General features: G+C 41.6%; 1 pseudogene; it reads left to right on the top strand.

The window, feature by feature from the left end:
* Nucleotides 1–460: 460 nt before the first annotated feature.
* Nucleotides 461–615, top strand: LOC144586193 (U1 spliceosomal RNA; annotated as a pseudogene).
* Nucleotides 616–16825: the final 16210 nt, after the last annotated feature.

The following is a 16825-nucleotide window of genomic DNA, read 5'->3' as shown; positions in this document are numbered from 1 at the left end:
TGTGCTCTTCTCCCTTCCTGCCCTTTCCCCACCTAACAGCTGATCAGCCACTTCCCAGGCAAGCAGGTTTCAACTCAAACGGAGCACCTTTTAATCCAAACAGGGTTTAACTCAAAACAAGAAGCTTTTAAAGAAAAACAAGCAGCTCTCTAACTGCTTGGACTAGCAAGGAAGCGGACAAGCAGCCTCTTCACTAACTGAAAGTTTCGATTTCCCCTGCTTTCCCCGCCTTCCCCACATATTAGGTATGCTAATATATGTGCACTGGAGGATTGTGGGAGGAACATCTAGCCCCTGATGGGGGTCCTGTGGGGCACCCCAAAACACTGAGGAGCTCTCCTGGCCTCTTTCAGCACTGGGGCTGTGCAACCCTGTTCTGATCAGGAGGTGCAGCCAGGCGGTCACCATGCCTTTTGAGGGCAGGGCACACAAAGGGCCAGGAGGCTTAGGGGCCATTCAAACTCAGACCTGGCAGGGAAGATACCATTCTTATAAGAGTGGTTTTCCCAGGGTAAGGCTCATCTATTGCATTTCAGATGAGCTGACCCCTGTGATTTCCCCAAATGTGGGAAAATCAACTGCCTAAATGGGGGACTGTGTTTCTGGTTTCCTCTAGTTTAAATAGAGTCACTCCTTCCCCTTTGGACATTGGTTGTTTGCATTGCTTGTTGCCACAGGCCTGTTTGCTGCTGGTTTTCCAATTGAGCTGTAGGGAGCAGATCTTGGAAAGTCAGCAGTGCAGAATGCTGAGGTCTGAACAGCAAGCAATCTCTGCTGCCAGTTCAGAGGTCTCCTGGCATGGCAGTGGGAGGCTTTTGGGTGGTGGTGGCTGAACCCTGGGTTACTGCATTCACTCCATAAGATGCATGTACTTTCCCTCCCACCTTTCTGGAGAGAAAAGGTGCGTCTTATGGAGCGAAAAATACGGTAACTACATTTGATGTAAAAGGACCTGTAAGTGCTTGGTACCATCATCCAGTTAAAGCACCAGATTATACATTCTCAGAACTGTAGACCTGCAAGGGACCCTATGGATCATTGAGTCCAGCTTCTCTCAGAGAAGCACAGTGGGGAATTAAATTTCCCACCTCTGGCTCCGCAGCCAGAGACATAAACTACTGAACTATCCATTTTTGCACTGAAGGACCACTATATAAACTCACAAAACAGAGACTGCAGAAAGACAGAGAGATGCCTTCAACGTGTTGCTGGTTAGCTGAAATTTTGAATTTGCATTAAATAATGTTTTGCTATGCTATATTTATGTCTTGGCCCTCTTAACTTGCTGGATCCTTGCATTATATTCCAAAATACTTTATACTGAAGAAAATAATGTAAGCTTGGTCTCGAAGTTATCCCTTAATGTTTTATATTATTGTGGAAACCCATACCTTGGTAAGTGCATTGATAAAACCTATCAAAGTGGCACTTAGAAAAGAGGATCTGAGTTAACTGCCCAGTCCAGAATCTTGGATGAACCTTCATCCTAAGACATAACGATTCGTCATACCACTGTCTTCGTTATACTTTGATGAACATGTAAAGAATTCTCATTCTTCAAGGTTTCCTCCTTCAGTGGAGAAGAACATCCTTCAGTGTGAAGGATGGGTTTGATTGACAGTTTGTCCTTTCATATTTTTTTGCTTCATTGGTTTATTAATTCATAATTGATTTTTATTGACAATCAAGTCACAAAGAGGCCACAGCTTGGTAGCAGAGCATTTACCTGGAATATAAAATAATTCAAGTTCAGCTGCTAGTGACCCCAGTCAAAAAGATATCAGCTGGAAAAGTGATGCCTTTGACTCACACAAGATATGATTGCAGAAGAGTTGTGGTCGGATCTCTGGTGTCTTTTTTAAAAAGGCAAAACCAGCTTGACCCTGGGAAAAAGGGGTGCTGGAAAGAAGCAATTTGTAGTAGGAAGATGGATAATTATATGGGTCTCAGTGTGTCTTTCCCTCCTTTCTTTTCAAGATCTATATGCAGATTCCCATTTTAAGACTTCTGTCCTACTTTGTGATAGCTTCCTGCTTTGACTTCTTTTTCTTAGTTGGGAAAATGTAATCCTGCACAGAAACCAGCATTATGTAAAGAAATTTTTAAAACTTCTCCTTTGCTATCCATAAATAAATTTCATGGGTAATAGGAACTTCACCACTTTTATCTATCAGGATCCAGACAAATCATTTATATTCAGTATTTTCAAGCTCAGCACTAAAAGGTGTGCTTTCACTATTTAAATTCCCAGACACAAGGTTTATTCCAAGGCACGGGTGTGTGTGTGTGTGCATTTTATCTCAGATAGCAGCAGAGCTTTTAAGTTGAGAGTACAGAGTGGGGGGAAGGGTTAAAGATTTTTGCTCACTGTTAGTTTTCCAGTACAATTCCGAGCAGGGTCTTGAAGGCCTGTTAGTTTTAGGAGGGGGAAGAGAACTGCTATGATCAAAGGTCTCCCAACTTTTAAATCTGGCTTGGGAGCAATACACCAGAGAGCTTCTTGCCAGTAATAGACAGAATTTCCTGCTTCAACATGGGGTCAGACTCAATGACCCTCTGGGTTCCTTCCAGCTCTACAATTATATCATTCCAAGACTGCAGAGCGACCAATGGTTCAACGTATTAAGATTTATTATATGCTTTAACAAATATTCAAGACTATCTATGTGGTTTTTGGAGATGTACTGCAGCAAATTCTACTGATGTATGAAATGAGAACTCCTTGCCTTCTGCACAGAAGGAATATTTCCAGATATTGTTATTCATTCTATCACAGATGGGCCACAATGAAACTTGCATTCAACCTATTCTTCAACCTGTAAGAGACACGGTGGGAAAAGCAGAAAATCATCCAAACATCTCTGAAAGGAAAGACGAACCCGTCAGGAAAATGTCTGTGGTGAATATTGTTACTTTACAGGCAAAGCCCCCAAACGGGAAACAACTGTGAGGCTTCACTTTATGAATCATACCTCATCCCGTTCTCCTGGGGTTTTATTTCTTCAGATATACAGTAAATAGTTTGGAGGAAACCAAGGAAGAAACTTTTGGTAGTATTGAGGGCATTTATTTATTTTATTTATTGGATTTATACCCCACACCATCTGGCAACCAGGCTACTCTGGGCGGCTAACAACAAGATGAACAACACAATATTACTGAGTGAGCAATGTAGCTTATTAGAGATGGGCATAAACCACTGAACTGGTGGTTTGTGCCAGTTCGTTTTTTGGCTGAACAGGCATTTGGCATTTCTCAGTCTTGGCCCCTCCAGCAGGCACCCACTCAGAGGCAGTAAACAGAGGAGGCAGGGCAGAGAAGCCAGGCCACTGCCTCAGAGTGGGCATTTGCCAGAGGAGGCAGGACTTTGAAGCATCAAACATCTGTTTGGCCAAAAAACGAACTGGTACAAATTGCCAGTTCAGCCGTTCATGACCATCTCTATAGATTCCTAAGCACACCAGTGTAGTGAAGGTGAAGGTTTCCCTTGACAAATTTGTCCAGTTGTGTTCGACTCTAGGGGGCGGTGCTCATCCCCGTTTCCAAGCCACAGAGCCAGCGTTTGTCTGAAGACAATCTTCCATGGTCACATGGCCAGTGCGACTTAGACACGGAACACTGTTACCTTCCCACCGAGGTGGTCCCTATTTATCTACTAATATTTGCATGCTTTCGAACCGCCAGGTTGGCGGGCACCAGTGTAGTCCTGCTTGGAAAAATATTTTTGGGAAGTCTACATTTCCAAGCCTTTCATGTACAACCAGCCATGCTGGCTATGGTATTGTGGGATTTATAGTCCCTCCCAAATAAACTTTTTTAAAAACATTTGCTTTGGATTGAACTTCTAGTTTCTAGTAAAGGTTCTCCTTGACAGTTAGTCCAGTCATGTCCGATTCTAGGGTGTGGTGCTCATCCCCATTTCCAAGCCATAGAGACAGTGTTTGTCCGAAAATAATTTCTGTGGTCACATGGCCAGCACAACTAGATACAGAATGCCGTTTCCTTCCCATCGAGGTGGTACCTATTTATCTACTCGCATTTTTACATGCTTTCGAACTGCTAGGTTGGCAGGCGCTGGGACAAGCGATGGGTGCTCACTCTGTTGTGTGGATTCAATCTTACAACCGCTGGTCTTCTGACCCTGCAGCACAGAGGCTTCTGCGGTTTAAACCGCAGCGCCACCACATCACCCTAGTTTCTAGTAGCACTTGAATAAACACAGCTGTATTAATGAGATGCTTTATGAAGTTTGCTCCTGTCATGTCCCCTGCCCTGCTCTTGTCTTATCAGTCAACAGGAAGAGAATGAGCATAAAAATATGAGAGCTCACAAGTCACAGAACCATAGAAATGTAGAGCTGCGAACCCCAACGTTCCTTTAATCCAACTCCCTGATAATAGAGGAATCCACAGTTCAATCATCCCTGACAAGATGACCTCCAACCTGCATTTAACAACCTCCAATGAATGAGACTGCACCACCTTCTGAATTAATCTATTTCATTGTTGTTGTTGTTGTTGTTGTTGTTGCAATTCACCTCCAACTTATGGCAAGCACATGAATGAGTGATCTCCAAAACATCTTATCCTCAACAGCCTTGCTCAAATCCTCCCACCCCAAGCCTGTTGCTTCCTTTAGGGAGTCAATCCATCTCATATATGGTCTTCCTCCACCTTCCACCAATGCCTTGTCAGGAAAGATAGGCATGTTTTGCACCCTGGCTGCTCCATATGTCACTTGTAAAATATAACACCTTTTCCCTTGCCAACTGCTGGGTGCACTAGTTGGCTGACACCCCATTAAATATCTGGCACCCCCTTGTGGCTAACCAGTATTTGATGGCAATGGGTAACAGAGTGCCAGTTCTGGCGCAAACCTGTGGAAACCAGTTTTCTCCACCAGTGAGAATGACTGATCATTCAGTTGATCATCCCCTCTAGGTGACAAGTAATGTTTGTTTGTTTGTTTGTTTGTTTGTTTGTTTGTTTGTTTGTTTGTTTATTTATTTATTTATTTATTTATTATCTATCTATCTATCTATCTATCTATCTATCTATCTATCTATCTATCTATCTATCTATCTATCTATCTATCTATCTATCTATCTATTTAATTAATTAATTTGATTTATATCCTGCCCATCTGGTATATTCTACCACTCTGGGCGGCTACCAACAGACATATACTCATTAAAATACAAAACCGTAACATAATCAATAATAAAACAGTGCAAAATATAATAAACGATAGATAGCAAAGAAAAACAGTTAAGTGCTGGCATAAGGGAAGGCCTGAGTAAACATCCATGTTTTTAGTTGGGTTTTAAATGTACCCAGCATAGGGGCCTCGCGAATCACCGGAGGTTGTTCCAAAGGCGAGGAGCCACTGCCGAGAAGGCCCGGTTTCATGTCTTTTCCTTCCGGGCCTCCCTCGGCGTCAGGCTCCTCAACCTCACCTCCTGGCTCGCGTGGGTGATCCGGGTATATATTGGTGGGAGCAGGTGTTCCGCCAAGTATCGAGGTCCCAAACCGTTGAGGGCCTTATAGGTAAGCATTAAAACTTTGAAGTCAATGCTGAAACGAATGGGCTGCCAGTGCAGCCTGGCCAGGATAGGAGAAATGTTGCCATTTTTACAGTTGCAGAAGGGCTTTCCTGCACCCCCCGCAAGCAGTTCCAGCATAGTCTGGAACTTCTTCTTGAGATGTGGGTCTGGCGTTTGCTGCCTCCCACCTCTGCCTAAGCTTGCACATCTACCTTCCCTGAGCTAGTGGCTCACCCTCTGCCCTTTTCCTTAATGACTGGTGGTCTGAGAAGGGTTTTTTTAATGGATTGTTGGGCTCTCTTGTTTTAAATGTGTTTTATTATTGATTTTGTTTACCATCTTTAATATAATACTTGATTAATTCATTTCAATATGTGTAAATGTACCATTTTTAGCTTTTAAATATTGTCTTTTTAAGGAGAAAGGTGGGATTAAAATATTATAAACAAGCAAACAAATAAACAAATAAATAAAACTCTTACCCTTCACAGTAAGGAAGTCAGTTGTCCCCACATCATTTGCCAGCAGCAATACCCTGTGATGAGTTTTCAGGGGATGAGCATACTGCTATTGTCCTAAGTCCTGCCTACGCTTGAGCACCTTCGTGCAGTGCATGCACCCAGCCATAGGAGCGCCTCTTGCACACAGTTGAAAATGTTTGAGATTATTGACTCCTTTCTTAACAGGGATAACTAACTTGTCATCACTACTAGCCCCATTGACTGGTAGGACGAGTTTAGTTGGAGAGGCAGGGGTGATTTCTGTGTCATAGTGAAATAGTGCCCACCTGAGTCCCCTCAGAGATGTGTACTTGAAGGGGAGTTCTCTATATTTATTCTATAGAATAAATTATTCTATTTATTCTATAAACAAACAAACAAATAATTACCATGCTGTTTTTCACAGGAGAGATTTACTCAAATGGGGGTTGGAGATGAATCCTTCCTTGAATATGATGGAGATGCATGGAGTGTCTTGGTGCAGTGGTTAAATTGTAGTACAGTGGTGCCTCGCATAGTGATGTTAATCTGTGCAGCAGAAATAGCTGCTAAGCGATTTCGTCGCTATGCGATTTTAAAAAGCCCATAGAAACGCATTAAAACCTGTTTAATGCATTCCTATGGGCAAAAAATTGACTTTAAAGCGAAGATCCTCCATACGGCAGCCATTTTCACTGCCTCTTAAGCGACGAATCCGTCCCTAAACACAGTGGGTGGCCATTTTTTTAACCCAGTGGCCATTTTGGAACCGCCGATCAGATGTTAAAAAATCATCGCTTTGTGATGATCGGTAAGCGAACCAATAATCGCAAAGCGAAAAAACCCATTTAAAACATCGCAATGTGATTGCTTTTGCGATCGCAAAATCTTCATCGCTATGCGGTTTTGTCGCTAAACGAAGCACCTGTTAAGCGAGGCACCACTGTACTGCAGTCAAGGCTCTGCTTGCGACTTCACTTCACTTCCGATCGGCTCAGGTAGCTGGCTCAAGATTGACTTGGCCTTCCATCCTTCTGAGATCGGTAAATTGAGTATCCAGTTTGCTGGGGGTGGGGCAATGTGTAGCCTGCATAATTAACTTCTAAATCACCCAGAATTGTGGGTGCAGTTTAAGAACTGTAGAGCAGCACACTTTGCTTTGCTTTACGGATACAGAAGGCAATGTCTGGTGCTCAGTATAAATCTCTTTCCAAACCGCAAAAGCAGCGGCATTGCTGATGCCCAAGTTGACAGTGTCAGTCGGAGTACTAATGTCATCCTTGTCCTTCTCTTGGGGAGAAAAGGGCCTTCTTCACCATCTTTTTTTTTTTTGTCCTCTTGCCCTGGCTGGATTTCACAAAGACGTCACTAGAACATGTCTGAGCTTCACTCATATATTTCCCACCTTGAACCGGAAGCTTCTCTTCCATCTCCTTGGCAGAAACACACACACACTGCACTGCTGCCTGCAACTGCTCGAGAAGGTGGAGAAGGGAGGTCCGTGCTCCTGCAATGACAGGTGAAATGACCAAAGAGGAAGAAGGGTGGAGCATGTATTGACTGGTGAGTGGGGAAATTTGGGTGGGAGGTGGGGGCGGGCCTATGCAACACCTGTGGAGCTGGTACAATGAACCAGCACGATCCGATGATCTGGATTCGTGCCCTAGTGACATATACTTCGGCCCTAAGAATATCTCATTTGGAGAGTCTCCTCTTGTCTCCTTCGGCTCCCTCACATATATTTTTTTAAAATAGATGTTGCTTTCATTATTTTCAGTACAATCAGTATTCAGCATTGAATACATCAGGTTAGCCACCAGTGTGTTTTAGTCACTGTTGCTCAAGCGCTATTTTTGCTTCTTTTTTAAAAAAATTGAAGGGTGAGGGCTAAATTTAATAGAATTCTGAAATGTTACAGCCTGGTGCACTGTGAGTAACATCTGCCTTGAGTTTGCACAAGCTGGAGAGACCTCATCCTATAACCAGGGCTTATCTTTCTGTAAGGAGGTCCTAGATGTTGCCTTGCCCAAGATCTGGGAAACCTCAATGGCTCACACAATTGTTGATTGTGTAAGCAGCAGGAGTCAGAAGGGTTCTGCCCTTTAGAACTGTGCTGGACTTATCAAATTGTAAGGAACTGATAGTAAAAAATTATAAATGTTTACATGGAACTATGGAAGGTCCATCTCCTTTAATATGCTTTAATAATGGCCAACCAGTTGCTTATGAGAAGCCTGTAAGAAAGACAGCTGCACCTTTTTAAAAAAAAAATACATTGTGGATATTATCACTATTGACCACCTGAGTGGTCAAGACCCAGGTGTCCTAAGGTGCTTCTGCAGTTGTACAGGACATAATTTTAAAACTACAGATGTGTTCTGTGTCATTTTGCATTATGAGAAACAGGATACTTCTTCCATTTGGAGCTAGGTCTTTGCAAGGGTCCTCTGATTCAGTCTGAAACCTGATTTGGATATTCAGATTCAGGCCTGATTCACTCTGGACTCATCAGAACCTGGTCCAATCTGGATCCAAACTAAGTTTCAGAACTCTGAATCTTCAGACCTCCTATTGATTTGCATTGGGAAATTAATACTGTTCTTCCGAAAGCAGGCAAAGACCTTTCTCTTCATACAAGCTTTCTCTCAGTGACTTCCTACATGAGTGACTGACCACATGGCTGTCTCCATGACAGCCATATGGCCAGTTTAGATGGATTGTTAAGCATAACTGCTCTGACTGGGTCTTTAGTACTATTTGTGTTTACCCTCTCTCAGAGTGCTGTCTGTTTGTTCCTTGCATACCTATTGTTTTAGCTTTAATATTGTCTATTAATGAGGTCATCTGCCTCTTTCTACTCATTGTTCTTAGCTTTAAATGTTGTCTTTTAATGAGGTAAACCACCACTGTATATTCATTGTTTTCAGCTTTAAATATTGTCTTTCAAGAATGTAAACCACCTTGGTCCTTTTAAAGGAGAAAGAATGGGGGGAAATGTTAACTAAAAATAATAAATGCATACATGTGCAAGAAATTTGGAGAAATAGTGGCCTACCCTGAGAAGAGTATTTCTGCCAAATTATGGCCTTTAAAATGGCCATAATCTCCTACTCCCCAACACACACAAATACAATATGGAGTCATGGTAGCTCTCTTTGCTGGAGATTCTGGAGATTCGTTTTGTATGAAGAGATCTGAGGATTTTTGCATCATCCATCTTTAACATTCAGTTAATATGCCTGAAGTCTGCTAACGTATGTATGTGCTGCTAAAAAGGAGGTAAAAAGCAGAGTACAACAAACCTCAATCCTTGGCCCAGTGCTCTTCACCATTTTTATGAATGACTTGGAGGAAGGAATGTAGGGAATACTTATCAGATCTGTGGATGACAAAATTGGGTGGAATAGCTAATACCCTGGAAGACAGAAACAAAATTCATAATGATCTGGACAGGCTTGAAACTGGGCTGAAAACAACAGAACAAAATTTAACAGGGATAAGAGCAAAGTACTGCACCTAGGAAAAAGAAACTAAACACAAAGTCACAAGACGGGGGATACCTGGCTCAAAAAATACTATGAGTGAATAAGACCTTGGAATCATTGTAGACCATAAGCTGAATATGAGCCAACTGTGTGATGTGGCCACAAAATATTTAGGCTGCATTAACTGAAGTATAGTCTCCAGATCCCATAAGGTACTTGTGGCTGTCTATTCAGCAGTGGCTAGGCCTCATCTTGAGTCCAGTTCTGGACATCTCACTTTGAGAATGATGCTGACAAATTGAAACAAGTTCAGAAGAGGGCAGCAAGGATTATCAGGGGGCTAGAAACAAAGTTGTATGAAGAAAGACAGAAAGAACTAGGCAAGTTTAGCACTGAGAAAAGAAGACCCGGGGGGAGCAATTATAACATTTTTCAAATACTTGAAAGGCTGTCATACAGGAGAGAGGCAGGATCTCTTCTCAGTCATAGCCAGACTGCAGGAAAGGTCATTCATGGACTCAAGTTACAGAAAGTCAGTTTTTGGTTGAATATCAGGAAAAACATCGCTACTGTTAGAGCAGTATGACAGTGGAACCAACTACCTTGAGAGTTGATGTGTGCTCCAACACTGGAGGCATCCAAGAGAAAATTGGACAAGCATCTGTCAGATCTGCTTTGCTTTGTATTCCTGAACTGAGCAGGGGATTGGACTCAAAGACCTTATAGGTCCCTTCAAACCTCATTATTCTGATACTATGATGCAGCAACCAATCAAATAGCACAGAAGTTTTGGGGTGTTACAAGAGACAAAATAGATTTTTAATATTTTTGCTTGAAACAAGTTACTTGTCTTGCACTGAGGAGAATGTTTGCTTTTTTTCCCCTCCCCATCTAGATGTTTTAGGTCTACTGTTTTCAGTTTTACTTTCTGAGTTTCAGTTACTGCATTTCCTAGTTAGATATGCTTTGTATTTCTACTGTGGATTTTTTTCCTTTGAAGCTTTGTACATGTTTACCTTCATAAAAGAAAAAATATTCTTACTTTGCTGTTACATTTTATGACATGCCATTGTTATTTTGTTTTGATTTTTTTCCCCAACTTTTGGGAACTGTATTTATCCATTTTTAAAATCATTTCTTGAAGAACTTTTTGAAAATACGTTCATACTTTTCGATCCTTCTTGCTGAAACCATCAAATAATCCATATGCGCATTTCTTTTACACCTTGGAATTTAGAAGGCTTAAAGTAGGTGGATCTAATCACTTCCTGGCAAACAGAAGGGGAAGAGATGGAGGCAGTGACAGATTTTACTTTCTTGGGCTCCATGATCACTGGAGATGGTGACAGCAGCCACAAAATTAAAAGATGCCTGCTTCTTGGGAGGAAAGCGATGACAAACCTAGAAAGCATCTTAAAAAGCAGAGACATCATCTTGCCAACAAAAGTCCGAATAGTCAAAGCTATGGTTTTTCCTGTAGTGATGTATGGAAGTGAGAGCTGAACCATAAAGAAGGGTGACCGCCAAAGAATTGATGCTTTTGAATTGTGGTGCTGGAGGAGGCTCTGGAGAGTCCCCTGGACTGCAAGGAGAACAAACCTATCCATTCTAAAGGAAATCAACCTGGCAAGATAGTTCAATTATTTAGGTATCTGACTGTGAAGCCAGAGGTTGGGAGTTCAATTCCCCCCTGTGCCTCCTGCAAGTAGAAGCAGCCTGTGTGGCCTTGCGCAGTCCCAGGGCACCCACAGAAGAAGGGAATGGTAAACCACTTATGAATATTCTCTACCTGGAAAACCCTGAAATGGGTCATCCTAAATCAGAATTCACTTGACATCATAGATTTATTATTATAAAGTACTGGAGTGGAGATGGTGGAAGACAATAATGAAGTTTAATGTTTTGCACTTTTATATTTCATGCATTATTTTATCACTATTTTTTATTAGGGTCATACCTTCTGGTTCATTTGCTATGCTTGAAACTTTATTATTACTGTTATTTTTAATGCAACGTGTTCTATGTTTTCACTGATTTTATCCCTTTTCTCTATTTTGATAGTGATCTCAATACATTTTAAATTGAGTTTGGAGGAAAAGAGTGGGAGCATCAAACCCTTTGTTAGCTAATCTCCTCCAACTTGTTTCTCACCTTGTGCTTCTCATGCCACTGTACAGAATCAAACATCCCATCTTGGGAATTACTTGAGTAAGGCAATTGGCAGGATCTTGGAGATGGAGGCATGGATGAGAAACAACGTAAATATTACCTATTCCCTTTCCCACCCCCACACTGCATGTGGTTGTCTAGTCTGTGTTAGAATACAGAACAACATGCAACATTGATGAACAGCATCTGCCATGACATCTGCGAAATATCATTTGCTGAGGTGTTTTCCTCTGTGTCTGTGTTTACAGCTGGTGCATTTTTTAAAAGGTCAGTCTGTGTTTGGGAGATTCCACTGAGATTCCACTAAGACCTACTCACCACCGCCTAGAGTGGTCTAATATGATCAGATAGGCGGGATAGAAATAAAATAAATAAATAAATAAATAAATAAATAAATCATATCTGTACAGAATACTCAGAGATCCAGACACACAGATTGTGTGGGTTGAATTCACAAGGAAAGATCATCTCCTGTGGTCTAACATGCATTTTATTCAGAGCTTGGTAATGTTAGCTTTTTTTTGACACTATAGGATTCTGTGGAACAAGGTGGCGCTGTGGGCTAAATCGCAGAAGCCTCTGTGCTGCAGGGTCAGAAGACCTGCAGTTGTAAGATCGAATCCACGTGACAGAGTGAGCTCCCGTCGCTTGTCCCAGCTCCTGCCAACCTAGCAGTTCGAAAGCATGCAAATGCGAGTATATAAATAGGTATCACCTAGTCGCGCTGGCCACATGACCACGGAATATTGTTTTCAGGCAAACACTGGCTCTACGGCTTGGAAACGGGGATGAACACTGCACCCTAGAGTCGGACATGACTGGAGAAATTGTGAAGAGGAACCTTTACCTATAGGATTCTGAGAGTTGTGAAACCTCAAAAAGAACAGTTCTAAATTCTGCTTAAAACCAGCAAGTCCGTGCCATTGATGACTTTTGATCCTAGTGGAACAGGAGACCTGTGGGGGAGGCTCACAAGCTTTTCAGATGCTTTTTTAAAAATAGAATGGAAATGCTTTAGGTCAAATGGAGCAAAAACCAAAAGATCTTGGAAAACTGGAAGCAGAAAAAAGGAATGCTAGATAGACTGCAAAATGTTTACAAGAGGTATTTCAGAATCCAGCTGGTTGAAGAGCTGCGTGCTTCGGTAAAAGAGCAGGAAATTGTTCACTAAGCAACTGATGGTCCTTCATCTAGAGGAGAGAGAAAATTGTGCCAGTACCCCCCTCCCGAGATGAAACCTGATGTCTCCGTGCCTCAAACTAATTATCTCCAACTTAAAAAGTGAAATCCCATAATATCAATATTGAAAGACACATTTTTGGACTTCTATTTTGTCCCTTACTCCAGTTTCTGCAACACCCCATTCATGAATAGTCCAGGAGGATTCAAAAGCTTAGCCTTCTGTGATATTTTAACAGTCTAATAAATCATAGACTCACAGAATCATAGAATAATTGAGTTGGAGGGGGCCTCTAAGGGCACTGAGTCCAACCCCCTGCTCAATGCAGGAATCCAAATCAAAGAAGATCTGACAGATGGTTGTCCAATTATCTCTTGAATCCCCCCAGCGTTGGAGCAATCACCACCTCCCAAATCCTGCTTTTTCATTTTGCTCTTCAACCATACCAATGTGTTTTATACAACAAAACTTATATATGCAGAGGTTTTCAGTTGATTTAGGACAGTTCTAAACTGATGGGGTGAATATAGAAGAAACAAGACTTGTGTTCCAGCATTCCAGTTCTCCATACTAGGAGAAGTATGAGAGAGGCTCTGCTCCTCCATTGCTACCTTCCTCACTACACATCTCGATGGTTGACAGAAATACCAAGAAGAGGCCCATGGCTCAGTCACAGACCCTGATTCCACAGAGGTAGGGGTAGAAGATAAGTGGCAGAAATGACAGAACAATGAGCAGCAACTTGGGCTGCACCAGCAAATGTCATACGAACCTGGTAAATGCTGTAGTGGTTGCAGTTGTGTTGGGAAGGAGGAAGTCAAGATGGTAACTATGGCCCCAATACTCTGCCCTCCGCATTCAGTTCCCTGTGGCAGAGAGAGCCTTCCCTATTGCTGCTCCCAGACTTTGGAACTCCCTCCCACAAGAGGCCAGGCTGACCCCATCTTTGCTATCCCTCTGCAAGCACGGAAGACTGTCCCTTTGCAGCTTTTTCTTAGTAACTGGCTATCTGAGAGGGGTTTTTAAATTTTATTTTTGTGACTTGCTGTTTTTAAATATGTTTACAATTTTGATTTTATTTACCATTTTAATATTTCTTTAATTCTTTTTATATACAGTATTTGTATACTTACTGTTTTTTGCTTTTTAATGATATAAGCCACCTTGGGTCCTTTTTAAGGAGAAAGGCAGGACACAAATATCTCTCTCTCTCTCTCTCTCTCTCTCTCTCTCTCTCTCTCTCTCTCTCTCTCTCTCTCTCTCTCTCTGTGTCTGTCTATCTATCTATGCTTCACGAGTAGTCTCAACAACATGGATCCTCTTGGTACTCTATTATTTCATGTCATAGCTGCGGAAGCAGAATCGAGCCATTTCTTTCAGAGTCTCATAAGCAGATAAGAAGGGGAAGTAATGGATAACACAGGAAAGCAGATTTATTTTAATTTTTTAAAAAGAGTTTGTTTTGTAGTAATTGTCTAGCAGCTCATCAAATTTCTTTCCTGTTAAGGAGAAATTCTTGTAACTGCTTGCTGAGCTGAACTGAAAAGATGTAAAAGTCTTGTGTAAACACACACAAAGGTGTGGGTTCTGGTTTGCAGCTACATTGCCAATAAAATAGCATTCCAGAAATGATATATTTGGCATTCACTTCTACATAGCATAGTTTATGACAAGAAGGCATGTTAAAAGAAGATGGCAGGCAGAAGCAAATACTAAGAAGTATACTTGTGAGTTTGGAATCCTTCCATCCATTCAAAAATTGCTCCCAAAGTCTCCACTTTCACCACCTACAAATACATTTCAGGATATTTCAGTCTGATGCAATAGAGCTCCATCTGGGGCTGGTGCTGTGCCTCTCAACAGATAAGCCTAGAGTGGTGGCTCCCAACCTTGGGTAACCCAGGTGTTATTGGACTGGAACTCCCAGAAACCTGGGCCAGCACAGCTAATGGTGAAGGCTTCTTGGAGTTGCAGTCCAAGAACACCTGGCTTACTCAAGGTTGGAAATCACTGCACTAGAGGAATGTGGCACATCTGCCAAAAAAATTGCCACATTGTCGGTATTATACAATACTGACACCATTTGCAGAAAAAAAAATTAGGGGCTCAGAAATTAGTATGGCTCCCCTTACCCTGCCTTGAATACACATTCACATCTGATAGTGTGTTGTTTACTTCCATTAGAACCAACTGGTATGCTCTTTAGCTGCATAAAAGATGAGTCATTTATACACATGCATAAAGATGATGAAATCAGACATGCATGAAATCCCAGAGGAGGAATCTTCAAAAATAAAACGAATTTTAGGCACACGGTATCAATTCATCCATTTATGCCTCCGCTGTAATGATAACAGCAACCTTATTTTAAAAAAAACAAAAAACAGGAGACTCATTTGTCAATTAAAGGAAACAAAAGAAAAAGTAAAGACCAACCTATAAGGAGAACTATAGGAATCTGCTTGACACAGTTTGGCAAACTGAATGTTTAATTCATTTTTTTAAAAAAATCTTTTTTACAACTTAAGCTTCATTAAAGATTTCAGCAAATGAAATTAAATGGAGATTAAAATTTGGCCTTCAGAGGAGAAGGCTCAGTTAGCTGAAGTTAGTGGGCTGAGTTTTCTAGCAACTCATCTGTCCAGAGGAACTGAAAGTCTTTGAAATGACTGAATTTGAGTTTTTATTGTGGGAGTTGCATACTTTCCAGTTTATTGTTTTATTATTCTTTCTCTTCTAGTTATTTAAGTCTTTAGCTGGTTGAAACTTTGGAAGCCTTTACCGCTGCCGGGATCTTTATTTATTCATTTATTCATATCAGAGCATTGCACAGTTTAAAATTATGGATGTACATGAAATACAGGTAAAATTGAAAACAAGATCATAGAATCATAGAAAAGTGAAGTTGGAAGGGGCCTACAAGGCCATCAAGTCCAACCCCCTGCTCAGTGCAGGGGGTTGGACTGAAAGCATATCTGCCAGATGATTATCTAAGTTTTCTTGAATGCCTCCAGTGCTGGAGCACTCACCAACTCCGGGGGTAACTGGTTCCACTATTGTACTGCTCTAACAGTTAGGAGGTTTTCCTGACATTCAACCAAAATCTTGCTTTCTTTAACTTGAGCCCACTGTTGCGTGTCCTGCACTCTGGGATGATCAAGAACAGATCTCACCCCTCCTCTGTATGACAGCCTTTCAAATATTTGAAAAGTGCTATCATATCACCCTTCAGTCTTCTTTTCTCAAGACTAAACATCCCCAATTCTTTCAGCCTTTCCTCATAAGGCTTGATTTCCCGCCCCCTGATCATCTTTGTCACCATCCTCTGGACTTGTTCCACTTTGTTAGCATCCTTCTTGAAGTATGGTGTTCACAACTGAACACAACACTCAACAAGCCTAACCAGTGTTGAATCCTGCACCTTGTCGGGATTTGGAAACTATACTTCTATTAATGCAGCCTAAAATAGCATTAGCCTTTTTTGTAGACACATCACACTGTTGGCTCATATTTAACTTGTGATCTACAACAATTCCTAGATCCTTCTCGCTCCTAGTTTTGCTGAGCCAGGTATCCCCCATCTTGTAACTTTGTGTCTGATTTCTTTTTCCGAAGTGCAGTACTTTGCACTTATCCCTGTTGAATTTCATTCTGTTGCTTTCGGCTCAGTGCTCCATCCGATCAAGGTCATTTTGAATTTTGTTTCTGTCTTCTAGGGTATTAACTATTCCTCCCAATTTGGTATCATCTGTAAATTTGACAAGCATTCCCTGCACTCCCTCATTCAAGGCATTAAAAAAAAATATTGAAGAGAACCTGGCCCATGAATGAGCCTTGGAGTACCCCACTTTTTACTTCCTCCAGTTAGAGAAGGACCCATTACTCATCCCCCTCTGAGTATGATTCTGTAGCCAATTGTGTATTCACCTGACACTTGATCTATCCAGCTCTTACCTAGTTAGCTTGATAT

The sequence above is a fragment of the Pogona vitticeps genome, chromosome 1, assembly GCF_051106095.1.
Source record: "Pogona vitticeps strain Pit_001003342236 chromosome 1, PviZW2.1, whole genome shotgun sequence".
Lineage (NCBI taxonomy): Eukaryota > Metazoa > Chordata > Lepidosauria > Squamata > Agamidae > Pogona > Pogona vitticeps.
This window is presented reverse-complemented; position numbering and strand designations above follow the sequence as displayed.